We start from the raw sequence: 20,764 nt of genomic DNA on the forward strand, positions 1-20,764 counted from the left end.
CCCCCTCACCTTGAAACTTGTGTACCCTGTGTAATATCGAATAATGATACTACCTGGAAAAGCACTCCAAAACTGTTCACCATATCTTATTGCCCCCTTCCCGGCCTTTTGTCACCACATTGGATCTTTCCTCTGCCCATTCAGCCTCCACCTGCAACAGAGCTTTCAGAGGTGATCTCTGGCTGTGCGCTTCAATTTCGAACACACCACGCTCCCGGTCAGGCTGCTGTTTTGTTGCTTTTTCATGTCTTGGGATTTCTGAGTTCCTTTGTTTGCAGCCACCGTGTTGTAAGGCTGTTTGGTGTCTCACTAAAAGGTCTGGAGGCTTGTGTGATTAAACATAAAGTGTTTATTCTTAGCACAACTATAGACATCTTCAAGATCTAGCCCTATATAAGTGATATTTTAACTTTGCTCAGATTCCCTCTGCACACTGTTATAACACCCTCATGTGACTTTGCATTACAATGTGGGCGGAACAGTTTCCCCAGTCCCACATTCACCCTTCCCAACCTGCACACCCTAAACAACCTGCACACCCTTCCCAACCTGCACACCCTAAACAACCTGCACACCCTAAACAACCTGCACACCCTAAACAACCTGCACACCCTAAACAACCTGCACACGCTAAACAACCTGCACACGCTAAACAACCTGCACACGCTAAACAACCTGCACACCCTTCCCAATCTGCACACCCTAAACAATCTGCACACCCTAAACAACCTGCACACCCTTCCCAATCTGCACACCCTAAACAACCTGCACACCCTAAACAACCTGCACACGCTAAACAACCTGCACACCCTTCCCAATCTGCACACCCTTCCAATCTGCACACCCTAAACAACCTGCGCACCCTAACAACCTGCACACCCTAAACAACCTGCACACCCTAAACAACCTGCACACCCTAAACAACCTGCACACCCTAAACAACCTGCACACCCTTCCCAATCTGCACACCCTAAACAACCTGCGCACCCTAAACAACCTGCGCACCCTAAACAACCTGCACACCCTAAACAACCTGCACACCCTAAACAACCTGCACACGCTAAACAACCTGCACACCCTAAACAACCTGCACACCCTTCCCAATCTGCACACCCTAAACAACCTGCGCACCCTAAACAATCTGGACACCCTAAACAATCTGCACACCCTAAACAACCTGCACACCCTAAACAACCTGCACACCCTAAACAATCTGGACACCCTAAACAATCTGCACACCCTAAACAACCTGCACACCCTAAACAACCTGCACACCCTAAACAACCTGCACACCCTTCCCAATCTGCACACCCTAAACAACCTGCACACCCTAAACAACCTGCACACGCTAAACAACCTGCACACCCTTCCCAATCTGCACACCCTTCCCAATCTGCACACCCTAAACAACCTGCGCACCCTAAACAACCTGCGCACCCTAAACAACCTGCACACCCTAAACAACCTGCACACCCTAAACAACCTGCACACCCTAAACAACCTGCACACCCTAAACAACCTGCACACCCTAAACAACCTGCACACCCTTCCCAATCTGCACACCCTAAACAACCTGCGCACCCTAAACAACCTGCGCACCCTAAACAACCTGCACACCCTAAACAACCTGCACACCCTAAACAACCTGCACACGCTAAACAACCTGCACACCCTAAACAACCTGCACACCCTTCCCAATCTGCACACCCTAAACAACCTGCGCACCCTAAACAACCTGCACACCCTAAACAATCTGGACACCCTAAACAATCTGCACACCCTAAACAACCTGCACACCCTAAACAACCTGCACACCCTAAACAACCTGCACACCCTAAACAATCTGCACACCCTAAACAATCTGCACACGCTAAACAATCTGCACACCCTAAACAATCTGCACACCCTAAACAATCTGCACACCCTAAAAAACCTGCACACCCTAAACAACCTGCACACCCTTCCCAATCTGCACACCCTAAACAATCTGCACACCCTAAACAACCTGCACACCCTAAACAACCTGCACACCCTTCCCAATCTGCACACGCTAAACAATCTGGACACCCTAAACAACCTGCACACCCTTCCCAATCTGCACACTCTAAACAATCTGCACACCCTAAACAATCTGCACACCCTAAACAACCTGCACACCCTAAACAACCTGCACACGCTAAACAATCTGCACACGCTAAACAATCTGCACACGCTAAACAATCTGCACACGCTAAACAACCTGCACACCCTAAACAACCTGCACACCCTAAACAACCTGCACACCCTAAACAGCCTGCACACCCTAAACAACCTGCACACCCTAAACAACCTGCACACGCTAAACAACCTGCACACCCTAAACAACCTGCACACCCTAAACAGCCTGCACACCCTAAACAACCTGCACACCCTAAACAACCTGCACACCCTAAACAATCTGCACACCCTAAACAAATGCACACGCTAAACAATCTGGACACCCTAAACAATCTGCACACCCTAAACAAATGGACACGCTAAACAATCTGGACACCCTAAACAATCTGCACACCCTAAACAAATGCACACTCTAAACAATCTGCACACGCTAAACAACCTGCACACCCTAAACAATCTGCACACCCTAAACAACCTGCACACCCTAAACAATCTGCACACCCTAAACAATCTGCACACCCTAAACAATCTGCACACCCTAAACAATCTGCACACCCTAAACAACCTGCACACCCTAAACAACCTGCACACCCTAAACAACCTGCACACCCTTCCCAATCTGCACACCCTAAACAACCTGCACACCCTTCCCAATCTGCACACCCTAAACAACCTGCACACCCTAAACAATCTGCACACCCTTCCCAATCTGCACACCCTAAACAACCTGCACACCCTAAACAATCTGCACACCCTTCCCAATCTGCGCACCCTAAACAACCTGCACACCCTAAACAACCTGCACACGCTAAACAACCTGCACACGCTAAACAATCTGCACACCCTAAACAACCTGCACACCCTTCCCAATCTGCACACCCTAAACAACCTGCACACCCTAAACAATCTGCACACCCTTCCCAAACTGCGCACCCTAAACAACCTGCACACCCTAAACAACCTGCACACGCTAAACAACCTGCACACGCTAACCAATCTGCACACGCTAAACAACCTGCACACCCTAAACAACCTGCACACCCTAAACAACCTGCACACCCTAAACAACCTGCACACCCTAAACAATCTGCACACCCTAAACAACCTGCACACCCTAAACAATCTGCACACCCTAAACAACCTGCACACGCTAAACAATCTGCACACCCTTCCCAATCTGCACACCCTAAACAACCTGCACACCCTAAACAGCCTGCACACCCTTCCCAATCTGCACACCCTAAACAACCTGCACACCCTAAACAACCTGCACACCCTAAACAACCTGCACACCCTAAACAACCTGCACACCCTAAACAATCTGCACACCCTAAACAATCTGCACACCCTAAACAAACTGCACACCCTAAACAACCTGCACACGCTAAACAACCTGCACACCCTAAACAACCTGCACACCCTTCCCAATCTGCACACCCTAAACAATCTGCACACCCTAAACAACCTGCACACCCTAAACAACCTGCACACCCTAAACAACCTGCACACCCTAAACAACCTGCACACCCTTCCCAATCTGCACACCCTAAACAATCTGCACACCCTAAACAACCTGCACACCCTAAACAACCTGCACACCCTAAACAACCTGCACACCCTAAACAACCTGCACACCCTAAACAACCTGCACACCCTAAACAACCTGCACACCCTAAACAACCTGCACACCCTAAACAACCTGCACACGCTAAACAACCTGCACACGCTAAACAATCTGCACACGCTAAACAACCTGCACACCCTAAACAACCTGCACACCCTAAACAACCTGCACACCCTTCCCAATCTGCACACCCTAAACAATCTGCACACCCTAAACAACCTGCACACCCTAAACAATCTGCACACGCTAAACAATCTGCACACGCTAAACAACCTGCACACCCTAAACAATCTGCACACCCTAAACAATCTGCACACCCTAAACAACCTGCACACGCTAAACAATCTGCACACGCTAAACAATCTGCACACGCTAAACAACCTGCACACCCTAAACAATCTGCACACCCTAAACAGCCTGCACACCCTAAACAACCTGCACACCCTAAACAACCTGCACACCCTAAACAATCTGCACACGCTAAACAATCTGCACACCCTAAACAACCTGCACATGCTAAACAACCTGCACACGCTAAACATTCTGCACACGCTAAACAACCTGCACACCCTAAACAACCTGCACACCCTAAACAACCTGCACACCCTAAACAATTTGCACACGCTAAACAATTTGCACACGCTAAACAATCTGCACACGCTAAACAATCTGCACACGCTAAACAACATGCACATGCTAAACAACCTGCACACGCTAAACAATCTGCACACGCTAAACAATCTGCACACGCTAAACAATCTGCACACGCTAAACAATCTGCACACGCTAAACAATCTGCACACGCTAAACAATCTGCACACGCTAAACAATCTGCACACCCTAATCAATCTGCACACCATAATCAACCTGCACACCCTAAACATTCTGCACACGCTAAACAATCTGCACACGCTAAACAATCTGCACACCCTAAACAACCTGCACACCCTAAACAATCTGCACACCCTAAACAATCTGCACACCCTAAACAATCTGCACACCCTAAACAACCTGCACACCCTTCCCAATCTGCACACCCTAAACAACCTGCACACCCTAAACAATCTGCACACCCTTCCCAATCTGCACACCCTAAACAACCTGCACACCCTAAACAATCTGCACACCCTTCCCAATCTGCACACCCTAATCAACCTGCACACCCTTCCCAATCTGCACACGCTAAACAATCTGCACACCCTAATCAATCTGCACACCCTAATCAATCTGCACACCCTAATCAACCTGCACACCCTAAACATTCTGCACACGCTAAACAATCTGCACACGCTAAACAATCTGCACACGCTAAACAATCTGCACACCCTAAACAATCTGCACACCCTAAACAACCTGCACACCCTAAACAACCTGCACACCCTTCCCAATCTGCACACCCTAAACAACCTGCACACCCTTCCCAATCTGCACACCCTAAACAACCTGCACACCCTAAACAATCTGCACACCCTTCCCAATCTGCACACCCTAAACAACCTGCACACCCTAAACAATCTGCACACCCTTCCCAATCTGCGCACCCTAAACAACCTGCACACCCTCAACAACCTGCACACGCTAAACAACCTGCACACGCTAAACAATCTGCACACCCTAAACAACCTGCACACCCTTCCCAATCTGCACACCCTAAACAACCTGCACACCCTAAACAATCTGCACACCCTTCCCAATCTGCGCACCCTAAACAACCTGCACACCCTAAACAACCTGCACACGCTAAACAACCTGCACACGCTAAACAATCTGCACACGCTAAACAACCTGCACACTCTAAACAACCTGCACACCCTAAACAACCTGCACACCCTAAACAATCTACACACCCTAAACAACCTGCACACCCTAAACAATCTGCACACCCTAAACAACCTGCACACGCTAAACAATCTGCACACCCTTCCCAATCTGCACACCCTAAACAACCTGCACACCCTAAACAGCCTGCACACCCTTCCCAATCTGCACACCCTTCCCAATCTGCACACCCTAAACAACCTGCACACCCTAAACAATCTGCACACCCTAAACAACCTGCACACCCTAAACAACCTGCACACCCTAAACAATCTGCACACCCTAAACAATCTGCACACCCTAAACAACCTGCACACCCTAAACAACCTGCACACGCTAAACAACCTGCACACCCTAAACAACCTGCACACCCTTCCCAATCTGCACACCCTAAACAATCTGCACACCCTAAACAACCTGCACACCCTAAACAACCTGCACACCCTAAACAACCTGCACACCCTAAACAACCTGCACACCCTTCCCAATCTGCACACCCTAAACAATCTGTACACCCTAAACAACCTGCACACCCTAAACAACCTGCACACCCTAAACAACCTGCACACCCTAAACAACCTGCACACCCTAAACAACCTGCACACCCTAAACAACCTGCACACCCTAAACAACCTGCACACCCTAAACAACCTGCACACGCTAAACAACCTGCACACGCTCAACAATCTGCACACGCTAAACAACCTGCACACCCTAAACAACCTGCACACCCTAAACAACCTGCACACCCTTCCCAATCTGAACACCCTAAACAATCTGCACACCCTAAACAACCTGCACACCCTAAACAATCTGCACACGCTAAACAATCTGCACACGCTAAACAACCTGCACACCCTAAACAATCTGCACACCCTAAACAATCTGCACACCCTAAACAACCTGCACACGCTAAACAATCTGCACACGCTAAACAATCTGCACACGCTAAACAACCTGCACACCCTAAACAATCTGCACACCCTAAACAACCTGCACACCCTAAACAACCTGCACACCCTAAACAACCTGCACACCCTAAACAATCTGCACACGCTAAACAATCTGCACACCCTAAACAACCTGCACATGCTAAACAACCTGCACACGCTAAACATTCTGCACACGCTAAACAACCTGCACACCCTAAACAACCTGCACACCCTAAAAAACCTGCACACCCTAAACAATTTGCACACGCTAAACAATTTGCACACGCTAAACAATCTGCACACGCTAAACAATCTGCACACGCTAAACAACATGCACATGCTAAACAACCTGCACACGCTAAACAATCTGCACACGCTAAACAATCTGCACACGCTAAACAATCTGCACACGCTAAACAATCTGCACACGCTAAACAATCTGCACACGCTAAACAATCTGCACACGCTAAACAATCTGCACACCCTAATCAATCTGCACACCCTAATCAACCTGCACACCCTAAACATTCTGCACACGCTAAACAATCTGCACACGCTAAACAATCTGCACACCCTAAACAACCTGCACACCCTAAACAATCTGCACACCCTAAACAATCTGCACACCCTAAACAATCTGCACACCCTAAACAACCTGCACACCCTTCCCAATCTGCACACCCTAAACAACCTGCACACCCTAAACAATCTGCACACCCTTCCCAATCTGCACACCCTAAACAACCTGCACACCCTAAACAATCTGCACACCCTTCCCAATCTGCACACCCTAATCAACCTGCACACCCTTCCCAATCTGCACACGCTAAACAATCTGCACACCCTAATCAATCTGCACACCCTAATCAATCTGCACACCCTAATCAACCTGCACACCCTAAACATTCTGCACACGCTAAACAATCTGCACACGCTAAACAATCTGCACACGCTAAACAATCTGCACACCCTAAACAATCTGCACACCCTAATCAATCATGAGAATGGTTCCAGCAATGAGGGACTTCAGCTGTGTGGGTCAGTTGGAAAAGCAGAGATTGTTTTCCTCAGAGCAGAGAAAGTTAAAAGCAGATTTAATCAAGGTGTTCAAATTCATGCAATGTTTTGATAGAATAAAAAAGGAAAGATTGTTTCCAGCGGAGAAGTGTCGGTGACCAAAGGGACACAGATTGAAGTTGATTGGCCAAAGAGCCAGAGGTGAAATGAGAAAATATTCTTCTGCACAATCCATTGTGATCTGGACTTCACCGTCTGACAGGAAATTGCATAATTACTTGAAGGGAAAGAATTGCAGGTACAGAGAGGAAGTGGCATCTAATTCGATATCTCCAGCAAAATGAAAGAATCGGCAGAAAGGACTGCAATGGCTCAACATTACCTTCTCCAGCATAATTGGGGTTGAGCAATACAGACTCCAGACACATTCACAATGCATGAGAGATTTAAAAGTGTCCTCTTCTGTGCTGTATCAATCTCTGATTAAAGGATGAATGTAGATGTAATGAATGGTTGCATTGTAGCATTAATGAGTTAATATAATAGTATGAATGAATTAATGTTATGCTATGAAATTGTTAATCCTCGAGTATTATAAGTCTGTGGATTCATGGTAAACCATTTCGGACAGAGATGAGGAGACAGAGTGGTGAGCCTGTGCAATTCATTATCACAGGAAGTAATTGGTGCTAAAACATGGAATATATATATATATTTTTTAATTTAAATTTAGCGTACGCAATTGTTTTTTCAATTAAGGGGCAATTTAGAGTGGCCAATCCACCTAACCTGCACATCTTTGGGGTGTGGGGGTGAAGCCCACACAGACATGGGGAGAATGTGTAAACTCCACATGGTAATGACCCAGGGCCAGGATTCGAACCCGGGTCCTCCGCGCCGTAGTCCCAGTGCTAACCACTGTGCAACATGCCGCCCCGAAACATTGAATATATTCAACAGGCGGCTAGATATAGCATTTGGGGCATATGGGATCAAAGGTTATGGGGAGAAAGCAGGATTAGGCTATTGAGTTCCATGATGGTGATGAATGGGGGAGCAGGCTCGAAGGACCAATGGGCCTCCTGCTCCTATCGTTTATGTATTTATGGATAATTTTAGTATTACAGTATGATAGGATTAATTGCAACGACTGGAGGAATTTAGGAATATTGGATTATAAATGTATTGGGCATTTTAAGGGTTGAAAGCTTGGGGTAGAGTGTGTTTGACTGCAGTGGTCATGTTTGTTTTTAAAATTATTCTGTTTTGTAGATCCTGGGAGTTTTTAACAGCCAGAAGGTGAAATTGACAGACAAATGTGTTTTTCAGTCTGGGCTAATGAACTGGGGTTTGACTGGGGAAAGTCCCTGGGAGTTAATGTGTTTTCCGTCCCTGAAAAGTAAATTTGTTTTTCAGCTGGGGAGATGATGTCAGTGCAGTTTGGAGCTAAGAGAAATAGATTTTTGAGAAAGCTTTTGAAGAGATCTGTCTGGCTACCACAGAGTCCACAAGTTAAAGGCAATTTTCTTTTCCAGTAGGATAATTTAAAGAAGAGTAATATTTCAAAGCAGAGCCATCTTGTCTGAAGACAAGGAAGAGGCTGGAACAATGCGGATGAAGTAGCTATTTGAAGATATTCAGCCAGAGTCTGCAAGGGTTCCAACCAGGGCCCAAATTTTTTTTACAAAACCGAACAGATTACTCTGTCCTGCCGGTTTTAAGATGGATTTAGAGCTGCACGTTTCTTGTTATTTAATGGGGGATTCAGTGGTAGTGTTAGGGGGTAATTGTAAGTTGTCCTTTTCGAGTGTAAAGTTAAAGAGTTTAGTACTGTATTCATAATAAAGTTTCGTTTCAAAAAAACAAATCCCTATTTTTTCATGCAATCACTCCTGGAATGATTCATTCTTTCCGCACTGTCTTACAAAATAAATTAAAATATTGGGGTTTTGGTCCAGTGTCTGAGCCACTGTTGGGGTCTTGTCTGTGATGGTAATGTAATATAAAGTATTAAAAATGCTCCATTGCATTATTAAAGTGTTAATACTGGTTAAGGTGTTAAAAGGCTAACAAGTGTTAAAGTAATTGTTACAATAATTGTGGTTGCCTCAGTGTGACAGACCGAGGATGGGATAACTGGCCGCCCTGCGGCGGAGATGGCTCGCTATTGGCCGCAGGTGGGACGTCTATGGCGTTTTCTGTGGCTCATCCATCCCACGACCAGGGAATCTGAACCGGAAGATCCCACCCCAAGAAATGAAAACGCACAAAAATGGTCTGCTCAATACTGATTATAAATCACAAAACTTTCTGGACTACAAAAGTTATTTTTACAATGATCGTTTGATTATGGACATTTAATATTATGATGTAGGAACAGGAGTAGGCCACTCGGTCCCTCGATTCTGTTCCTCCATTCAATACGATCGTGGCTTATCAGACTGTAACCTCAACCCCACATTCCAGCCCACGCCGATAACCCTTCGCCCCCTTGTTAATCAAAAATCTATCTAGCTCAACCTTAAAAACATTCAAACATTTTGCTTTCTCTGCCTTTTGAGAAAGAGTTCCAGAGACTCACGAGCCTCTGAGCGAAAAATTGTGCCCTGCGGAATCCAGAGTCTGAGGATCCGATTTAATCCCTGCAGAGTTTGCAGGTTATGAATGGGGAAAAGAAGTCAGCAAGAGGGAGTGTCGTGGGGGGAGAAAGAAAGGGGAGTGGGGAGAAGGTGGAAGATGTGGTGAGGTAGAGGGGGAGAGAGAAATGGGGATGAAAGGGGAGAGGGAAAGAGCAGGAGGGAGACAAGGCGGGGCAGAGAGAGGGAGAAAAATGGGGAAAGACAGAGAGGACGACTGGGAGAGAGAATGAGCGATATGAGGGGGAGAGAAAGGGGACAGAGAGAGCAGGGTTGGGGAGAAACGGAAGGAGAATAGATGGGGGGAGGGGGAGAGGGTAAAGAGAAAGGTGGGGATGTGGAAAGAGGTGGGGCAGAGGTAGTAGAGAGAGGGGGAAGAAGTAAGGGGAGAGGGAGGACGAGCAGATGTGGAGTGAGGGAAAGAGTGGCAGAGGGAGCTGGAAAGAGGTTGAAGGGGGGAGAAGGAGGCAGGCGTGGCCGACCCTGCCCCTCATTTCACTTCTCCCAGTCTGCCCCAGGGGTGGAATGGGGAAAAAGGGGATTCTGTTGGCGGATCCCCCCCCCCCCCCCAACTTCCCAGCCCCTCAAAATGCCCAACTTCCTACTGCAAAGCCCAGACCCCTCATCCCAGTGTCCAGCTGACCCCCACCGCCCCCATTGCCCAACCCCCCCCTCCCCCATTGCCCAGCTCCCCCTCCCCCTAAGCCTGGACAATGCTGTTGTTCAGAGGGCAGGAACCCAGCCTAAGTATTTCTGGTTCTTTAACATTTCCATTGGAGGGAAGGATCTCGTTGTATCTGAAATTCCCCATGTGGGTCAGAGTCTGCCTCGATTAAAATCACAAATTCCGACTGCTCCCCAAAATCAATTACTCCCGACTGCCAAGCAAGGAGGGAGGGGTGCGAAACAGATAGGATGCAGGAAAGACCCTGAGGCAGGCAAAATAAACTTGCAAACACTATTCAACATGGATATAAAAAACTAATCATCCAAAATGATCCAGAAAGGCCATCCAGTGAAAACACTTCATCCACACTCACCCAACCCTCATTGAAACCCACCCACAGAATCAGACTCACCCCACCCACACCCACGAAAACCTCCAACTCTTATACACACAACTACCCACACTCACACCCAGAGTAATTCATCCATCACCTAACCCTGAGCCCTAAGCACAATGTACAAAAATCCCCCACCCCCTCTCTCAGATCCCCTCTACCAAGATTGCTCATAGGGACACACTCTCCTCCCACCGCCAGTGTCAACTCAGCTCCCACACAGTGTCAGGAAAGCTTTAACAACCTCGTCACCTTCTATCGCAGAAAAGACAGTTGATGAAGGATAGAACTGGAGCCAATCTTTACAGACTTTTATATTTATTTACAGAATTACACATTACAAATCAAAACCAATGTTTCAAGAAACATTAAATCAAACAGCTCAATATTCTGTACAGTAGGTCTTCGCCAAATGTCCACTCTGTTGTCCATGAAGTAATGTCAATATATCCATTTAATGTTGTCAATTTCACTTGATTTGATTTGATTTATTGTCACATGTACTAAATGTTGCTCGTTCTGGGTGAGTGTGCTTAACACTCAATTTGGCTCTGTTTCGTTACTTAGCTCTGGAGTCGCCAGGTATCGTTAAGATACCGCCACAAGTTTCAAGGTCAAGTTCAAAGCAGTAAAACCATACACCAATTAGTAAGTTCAAACAAGACACGTTTATTATATTACAATAATCTGCTAATCATGCATATAACTATAAGACTAGGCTAATCCTACCACTACTAGGCCAAATACTTATCTGGATAAGGGGACTGCCGGATCAGGGAACAACGGCTTCTAGCTTTGTCCAGGGTCCGCAGGCTTCCAGTGGTTATGTCTAAAGGGGTCAGGAGTGTCTATCCCCGTAGTGTGCGTTGTGACTTACTTGTTGGCGGCTTCTGTCCAGACCTCTCCTGCACAAGGTTCTTCTGCTGCAACGGTGTTTTGCTGGGAGGGCTAGCTGGTCAAGGAGAGGCTGGCAGAGAGAAAGAGAGAGAGAGCTGGGGTCGCAGTCTCTGTCTTATACTCCTCTCAGGGTCTTGCGCCCACCTGGGCGGACCCTCTATACTCTTGTAATCGATTGGGTCTCTTCCCAATCGATTGATTTGAATTCCCCAATAACGGGGCAGTTGCTCGATCACTGGGCAGTTCTTGGGACTCATTGTTTTGGGCTTCTTTGGCGCCGAAAAGTCTGGCCTTCCATTCAATGTATCAATTAGTGTTAACTTTGTGCCTGGGGATCGCCCGGTATCGCCTCATTAATATGCTAACTGTTTCTTTTCATAGCATTGTCTGGTTTCAGCAACAGCCAAACTGGTTTCTGCAGCAGTCCAAATATACAAGCACTCTGCAAGCTGCTTGCTTTTTACAACCTGTCCAATTTTCCCTGCATTCCTTGCAATCTTCCATTTTGTGTTTGGGCAGTGGTCACCCCAGGTGGCTACACAAAGTACAGTGAAAAGTATTTTTCTGCAGCCGAGGGAACGTACACAGTCCGAACATAGTAAATAAAAGAATAATCAACAGAGAACATTGACAAATGGTACATCGACAAACAGTGATTGGTTACAGTACGGAGCAAGGGGCCAAACAAAGCAAATACATGAGCAAGAGCAGCATAGGGCGTCGTGAATAGTGTTCTTACAGGGAACAGACCAGTCCGAGGGGGAGTTGTTGAGGAGTCTGGTAGCTGTGGGGAAAAAGCTGTTCCTATGTCTGGATTTGCAGGTCTTCAGACTTCTGTACCTTCTGCCTGATGAAGAAGGCAATGCCTGGGTGGGAGGGGTCTCTGATAACGTTTAATGTTAATAATATTTAAACAACTGTACTGTACCAATCCGCACAATAACCAATCACTGTTTGTCGATGTACCATTTGTCAATGTTCTCTGTTGATTATTCTTTTATCTACTATGTATGTATTGTGTACGCTCCCTCGGCCTCAGAAAAATACTTTTCACTGTACTTCAGTACATGTGACAATAAATCAAATCAAGTGAAATTGACAACATTAAATGGATATTTAAACAACTTTAATATTGTTTGCCCCAGACTTCCTCTTCTGCGATCTGTCTGCTCACATGGCTTTTCCCACTGTACTTACACCCTTGCCTTGCTCCCGGTGTTACCTCCATTGCCCCCCCCCCCCCCCCCCCACCCCCCTGCTCTTACCTGGGTGGGTCCTCAACCACTGTGACTCCTGGCTTCGCTCCCAGTCCCCATCTAGTGGCAGGCATGGGTCAGTGCAGATATCTGCTCACTGTACCATCCAACTTTTGCCACTAACTGGTAGTCAGGCCAGTCGGAATTCTAAAAAGATTACATAAAAGACCATTTTCAATTTGCTGGAACAGGTCACTTGACCCGAAGGGCCTTGTGTTCTCCACAAGCCCCCTTCCCATCTTACATCATTGCGACCTTCCAGGAACCCCTTCTCGCCCCTTCCCCCTCATGTAGTTATCTAACCTCCCTTGAAAAAATCAATACTGTTCACTCAACAGAACATTCCTTGGACAAGGGGGTCATATCTTTAAATATCAGGGTCAGGATTTCAGGAGAGAAACATTTCTTCACAAAAAGGGTGCTGGGATTGGAGAATTCGCTCCGAGATAATGTGGCAGATTGGATTTGGATTTGATTTATTGTCACGCGTACTGACGTACAGTGAAAATTATTGTTCTGCGTACAGTCCAGACAGATCATTCCATACATGAAAAAACATAGGACATACAATAAATACACAATGTAAATGCTTAGACACAGGCATCGTGTGAGCATACAGGCGTGTAGTACTACTCAGTAGAGAAGATGTGTGGAGATATCAGGTCAGTCCATAAGAGGGTCATTCAGGAGTCTGGTGACGGTGGGGAAGAAGCTGTTTTTGAGTCTGCTCGTGCATGTTCTCAGACTTTTGTATCTCCTGCCCGATGGAAGAAGTTGGGTGAGTAAGCCGGGTGGGAGGAATGTTCTGTTGAGTGAACAGTATTGATGTTTTCAAGGGAGGTTAGATAACTACATGAGGGGGAAGGGACGAGAAGGGGTTCCTGGTAGGTCGCGATGATGCAAGATGGAAGGAGGCTTGTGGAGAGCACAGGGCCATTCGGGTCGAGTGACCTGTTACAGCAAATTGAAAATGGTCTTTTATGTAATCCTTTTAGAATTTCAACTGGCCTGACTACCAGTTAGTGGCAAAAGTTGGTTGGTACAGTGAGCAGCTACCTGCACTGATTAATCAAACTATTAATATTGTTTGATTATGCTGCCCACTTTCCCCAGGCAGCGGGAGGTGTAGGTGGAGTCAATGGACGGGAGGTGGGTTTGCGTGTTGGACTGGGCTGTGTTCACAACTCTCTCTAGTTTCTTACGGTCTTGGGCCGAGCAGTTGCCATACCAGGCTTTGATGCAGCCAGATAGGATGCTTTCTATGGTGCATCTGTAAAAATTGTTAAGAGTCAATGTGGACATGCCAAATTTCCTTTGTTTCCTGAGGAAGTATAGGCGCTGTTGTGCTTTCTTGGTTGTAGCATTGATGAGGATGGACCAGGACAGATTGTTGGTGATATACACCTAGGAATTTGAAACTGTTACCATCTCCACCTCGGCCCCGTTGATGCTGACAGGGGTGTGTACAGTACTTTGCTTCCTGAAGTCAATGACCAGTTCATTAGTTTTGGTGACATTGATGGAGAGATTGTTGTCATTACACCACACCACTAGGTTCTCTATCTCCCTCCTGTTCAAGATCTTTTAAAAAAAAAATAATTTGTATTGAAATTTTTACAAAATATAAACAGCTCAACTCTATTAACAAAACAACCGCGGTAACACCCCAAGAACAATTCCCACCCAACTACAAACAAGAGAACAAAACCCAAAAAAACACCCAACGACAAAAGGGAAAGAGATAACACCCGCCACATCCCACAGACCCATGTACATAGTTCTCCCTCCCCCTGATCCAAACCCCCCCCCCCCCCCCCCCCCCCCCCCCGGGGTGCTGCTGCTGCCGGCCTATTTCCCTACCGTTCCGCCAGGAGGTCCAGGAAAGGCTGCCACCGCCTAAAGAACCCTTGTACTGATCCCCTCAGGGCAAATTTCACCTTCTCCAATTTGATGAACCCCGCCATATCGTTGATCCAGGCCTCCACGCTTGGGGGCCTCGCATCCTTCCATTGAAGCAAGATCCTCCGCCGGGCTACTAGGGACGCAAAGGCCAGAACACCGGCCTCTTTTGCCTCCTGCACTCCCGGCTCCACTGCAACCCCAAAAATTGCGAGTCCCCAGCCTGGCTTGACCCTGGATCCCACCACCCTCGACACCGTCCTTGCTACCCCCTTCCAAAACTCCCCCAGCGCTGGGCACGCCCAAAACATATGGGCGTGGTTCGCTGGGCTCCCCGAGCACCTAGCACACCTGTCCTCGCCCCCGAAAAACCTACTCATCCTCGTCCCAGTCATGTGGGCCCTATGCAGCACCTTGAACTGTATGAGGCTAAGCCTCGCACAGGATGAGGAGGCATTCACTCTCTCCAGGGCATCCACCCATGTCCCCTCCTCAATCTCCTCACCCAGCTCCTCTTCCCATTTACCCTTCAGTTCCTCCACCGAGGCCTCGTCTACCTACTGCATCACCCGGTATATGTCCGAAATCCTCCCTCCTCCAACCCACACCCCCGAGAGCAACCGATCCCGCACCCCTCATGGGGGCAGCAAGGGGAACCCCTCCACCTGCTGCCTGGCAAATGCCCTAACCTGCATGTACCTAAACATGTTCCCTGGGGGGAGCCCAAACTTCCCCTCTAACTCCCCAAGCTCGCGAACCTCCCCTCCACAAACAGGTCCCTCAACCTCCTAACCCCTGCCCTGTGCCAGCCCAGAAATCCGCCATCAATGCTCCCTGGGACAAACCGATGGTTCCCCCCTATCGGGGCCTCCATCGAGCCCCCCACTTCTCCCCTATGCCGTCTCCATTGCCCCCAAATTTTGAGGGTAGCCGCCACCACCGGGCTCGTGGTATACCTCGTTGGAGGAAGCGGCAGCGGCGCCGTTACCAGCGCCTCCAGGCTCGTGCCCACACATGACGCCGCCTCCATCCTCTTCCATGCTGCCCCTTCCTCGTCCATTACCCACTTACGCACCATCGCTGCGTTGGCAGCCCAATAGTACCCACAGAGGTTGGGCAACGCCAGCCCCCCCCCTATCCCTGCCTCATTCCAGGAACACTCTTCTCACCCTCAGAGTCCCATGCACCCACACAAATCCCGTGATACTCCTGTTCACCCTCCTAAAAAAGGCCTTCGGGATAAGGATGGGGAGGCACTGGAACAGGAACAAAAACCTCGGGAGCACCGTCATCTTAATGGACTGCACCCTCCCCGCCAGTGACAGCGGTAACATATCCCACCTCTTAAACTCCTCCTCCATCTGCTCCACCAACCTTGTGAGGTTGAGCTTGTGCAGGGCCCCCCAGCTCCCAGCCACCTGGACCCCGAGGTACCTAAAGCTCTTCCCAGCCTGCTTCAATGGGAGCCTACCAATCCCCTCCTCCTGATCCCCCGGGTGCACCACGAACAACTTGCTCTTGCCCAGGTTCAACTTATACCCCGAGAAACCCCCAAATTCACTAAGAATCCTCATCACCTCCGGCATCCCCCCCACCGGGTCCGCCACATACAGCAACAGGTCGTCCGCGTACAGCGACACTCGATGCTCCTCCACACCCCGCACCAGGCCCCTCCAGTTCCCTGACTCCCTCAATGCCATGGCCAGGGGCTCAATCGCCAACGCGAAGAGCAAGGGGGACAGGGGGCACCCCTGTCTCGTCCCCGGTACAGCCGAAAGTACTCCGACCTCCTCCTATTTGTGGCTACACTCGCCATCGGGGCCTCGTAGAGCAGCCTCACCCACCGGATAAACCCCTCCCCAAACCCAAACCTCTCCGACACCTCCCACAGATACTCCCACTCAACCCTATCAAAGGTTTTCTCCGCATCCATTGCCACCACTATCTCCGCCTCCCCTTCCATGGCCGGCATCATAATGACATTGAGGAGCCTTCGCACGTTCGTATTCAACTGCCTTCCCTTCACAAACCCTGTCTGGTCCTCGTGAATGACCCCGGGCACGCAATCCTCTATTCCAGTGGCCAGGATCTTTGCCAGCAGCTTAGCGTTGGCGTTCAGCAGCGAAATCGGCCTATATGACCCGCACTGCAGAGGGTCCTTGTCCTGCTTCAGGATCAAGGAAATCAGCGCCTGTGACATAGTTGGGGGCAAAGCCCCCCCCCCCCCCCCCTCCCTTGCCTTGTTAAAGGTCCGGACCAACAGGGGGCCCAACAGGTCCAAATACCTTTTATAAAATTCCGCCGGAAACCCGTCCGGCCCCGGCGCCTTCCCCGACTGCATGCTCCCTATCCCTTCGACACCACCTCCTCCAGCTCGATCGGCACCCCCAGTCCCTCCACCTGCTCCTCCCCCACCCTCGGGAATCGCAGCTTGTCCAAAAAGCGCCCCATTCCACCCTCCTCCACCGGGGGCTCCGACCGGTACAGTTTCCCATAGAAGTCTCTGAAGACCCCATTAACATCTACTCCCCTCCGCACCACCTTCCCAGCTCTATCCGTCACTCCCCCAATCTCCCTGGCCGCGTCCCGCTTTCGGAGCTGGTGTGCCAGCATCCTGCTTGCCTTCTCCCCGTATTCATACATCGCCCCCTGTGCTTTCCTCCACTGAGCTTCCGTCTTTCTGGTAGTCAATAGGTCGAATCTGGCCTGAAGGCTATTCTCCCCCAGCAATCCCTCCTCCGGAGCCTCCGCATATCTCCTATCCACCCTCACTATCTCCCCTATCAGTCTCTCCCTCTCCCTCTGCTCCCTCCTCTCCCTATGGGTTCGGATGGAGATCAATTCCCACCTCATCACCGCCTTCAATGCCTCCCAGACCGTCCCCACTCGGACCTCCCCATTGACATTGGCCTCAAGGTACCTCTCGATACACCCCCGAACCCTCTCGGCCACCTCCTCATCTGTCAGCAGCCCCACCTCCATGCGCCAGAGCGGACGTTGGTCCCTCTCTTCCCCCAGCCCGAGGTCCACCCAGTGCGGGGCATGATCTGAAATGGCAATGGCGGAGTATTCCACATCCTCCACCCTCGAAACCAACCCCCTGCTCAGGACAAAAAAATCAATCCTCGAGTAGGCCTTATGTACGTGGGAGAAAAATGAGTACTCCCTGGCCCTTGGCCTCGCAAACCTCCAGGGATCCACCACTCCCATCTGATCCATAAATCCCCTCAACACCTTAGCCACCGCCGACCTCCTACCTGTCCGGGACTTGGATCGATCCAATGGGGGATCCAGTACCGTGTTGAAGTCCCTCCTCCATGATCAGGCCCCCCACCTCCAGGTCCGGAAACGCCTCAAACGACACCTTCTTCCCCACCAGGATCGCCACCCTCCTACTCTTCTCATCCAGCCCTGAGTGAAATACTTGGCCCACCCATCCCTTCCTCAGCCGAACCTGGTCCACCACTCTCAGGTGTGTCTCCTGGAGCATGGCCACATCCGCCTTCAGCCCCTTCAGGTGCGCAAATACCCGGGCCCGTTTGACCGGCCCATTCAGCCCCCTCACATTCCAGGTTATCAGCCGGATCCGAGGGCTCCCTGCCCCCTTCCCCTGCCGGTTAGCCATACCCCCTCCCTTGCCAACCCCCGGCCAACGTCCCCCGCTCTGCCAGTTTCCCACGGTGGCAACTCCCCCCCTCCAGCACCCCCTGCGTCCTCCAGCTCCTTCCTGACCGTTTCAGCAGCAACCCGGTACCCCACCTCCCCCACCCCCCAGGCTAGGACCCCACCTAGCCGCGCCCCTCCCTCCATAGCACTCTCGTGAGCCAGTTAACTTCTGCTGACCCCGGCGACTCCCGCCCTACCTCCGAATCCTCCCCACGTGGGACTACCCCTCCTCCATCGTGCCCGTCAACGGGTCCTCCCGTCCCTCCCCCCCCCCCGCTCTTGCGTGGGAAAAGAAAACAGCCAGCAACGACCCGCGCTTCTCAGCCCCGACCCTGCCCCCACCATCTCCCAGCGCGGGAATCCCGCAGAAAGCCCGCCTCCTGTTCAAGATCTGACCCATGAAGGTCGTGCCATCAGCAAACCTGTAGATGGAGTTGGAGCCAGATTTTGCTGCACAGTCGTGTGTGTACAGGGAGTGTAATAGGGGGCTACGTATGCAGCCTGGGGGGGCCTCAGTATTGAGGACTATTGTGGAGGAGGTGTCATTGTTTATCACTGATTGTGGTCTATGGGGCAGGAAGTCAAGGATCCAGTTGCAGAGGGAGGAGACAAGTCCTAGGTTTTGGAACTTTGATATAGGCTTGGCTGGGATTATGGTGTTCAAGGCATAGGAATCCTTGTTGTCGAGATGCTCCAGGGAAGCCTGGAGGGCCAGGGAGATAGCATCTGCTGTGCACCAGTTGTGGTGGTATGTAAATTACAGTGGATCAAGGTATGGAGTTGATGTGCCTTATGACAAACCTATCGAAGCACTTCATTACAATCGATGTCAAGGCCACCGGACGATAGTCATTGAGGCAGGTTTCCTGGTTCTTCTTCGCCACCAGTGTGATGGTGGTCTTCTTGAAGCAGATGGGAACCTTGGAACGGAGTAGGGAGAGGTTGAAGATGTCTGGAAATATATCCACCAGTTGGTTCGTGCATGATCTGAGTGCACAACCAGGGACTCTGTCATGACCCGTTGCTTTCCATAGGTTCATTTTCAAGAAGGCCGATCTGACTTTGGAAGCTGTGACGGTGGGTATGGGTGTGCCCGAGGCTGCTGGGGCAGTTGACAACGGTTTGTTGGTTTCCTGCTCAAAATGAGCCTAGAATGCATTGAGTTAATCGGGAAGGGGTGCGCTGCTGTCGGAGATGCTGCTCAATTTCACTTTGTAGCCCGTTATGTTGCTTAAGCCTTGCCACAACCGATGAGAGTCTGTGTCATTCAGATTCTAGTTCAGTGAATAATTTTCAATCTGAGATGGGGGATATTATTACTGCCCAAGGGTGTTATTGGATATGGAACCAAGGTGAATGGCTCGAATTCACCATGATCTGAGTGAATGGTCAGAACAGACTGAAGAGGCCAAATGGTCCTCTTGAACAGCAGGAGGGACGGTTGGGGGGTCTATAGCTGGGATCTGAGTCCCAATCCCATCCAGTCAGGGCTCTTGCCCCCGGCTCCTGGAGTTGGGGGGTCCATTTGTCCTGTTTTACATGGAACAATCCAGTTTTCAGCTGGTCTGGCCCTTGTATGGTTGCCTTTCTCACCTGTATTTTTATTTTGCTGTCACCAATAATGTGGCACGGTAGCACAGTGGTTAGCACTGTTGCATCACAGCTCCAGGGTCCCGGTTTGATTCCCGGCTTGGATCACTGCCTGTGTGGAGTCTGCACGTTCTCCCCGTGTCTGCGTGGGTTTCCTCCGGGTGCTCCCATTTCCTCCCACAAGTCCTGAAAGACGTGCTGTTAGGTAATT

Source organism: Scyliorhinus canicula, chromosome 22, assembly GCF_902713615.1.
Source record: "Scyliorhinus canicula chromosome 22, sScyCan1.1, whole genome shotgun sequence".
Taxonomy (NCBI): Eukaryota; Metazoa; Chordata; class Chondrichthyes; order Carcharhiniformes; family Scyliorhinidae; genus Scyliorhinus; species Scyliorhinus canicula.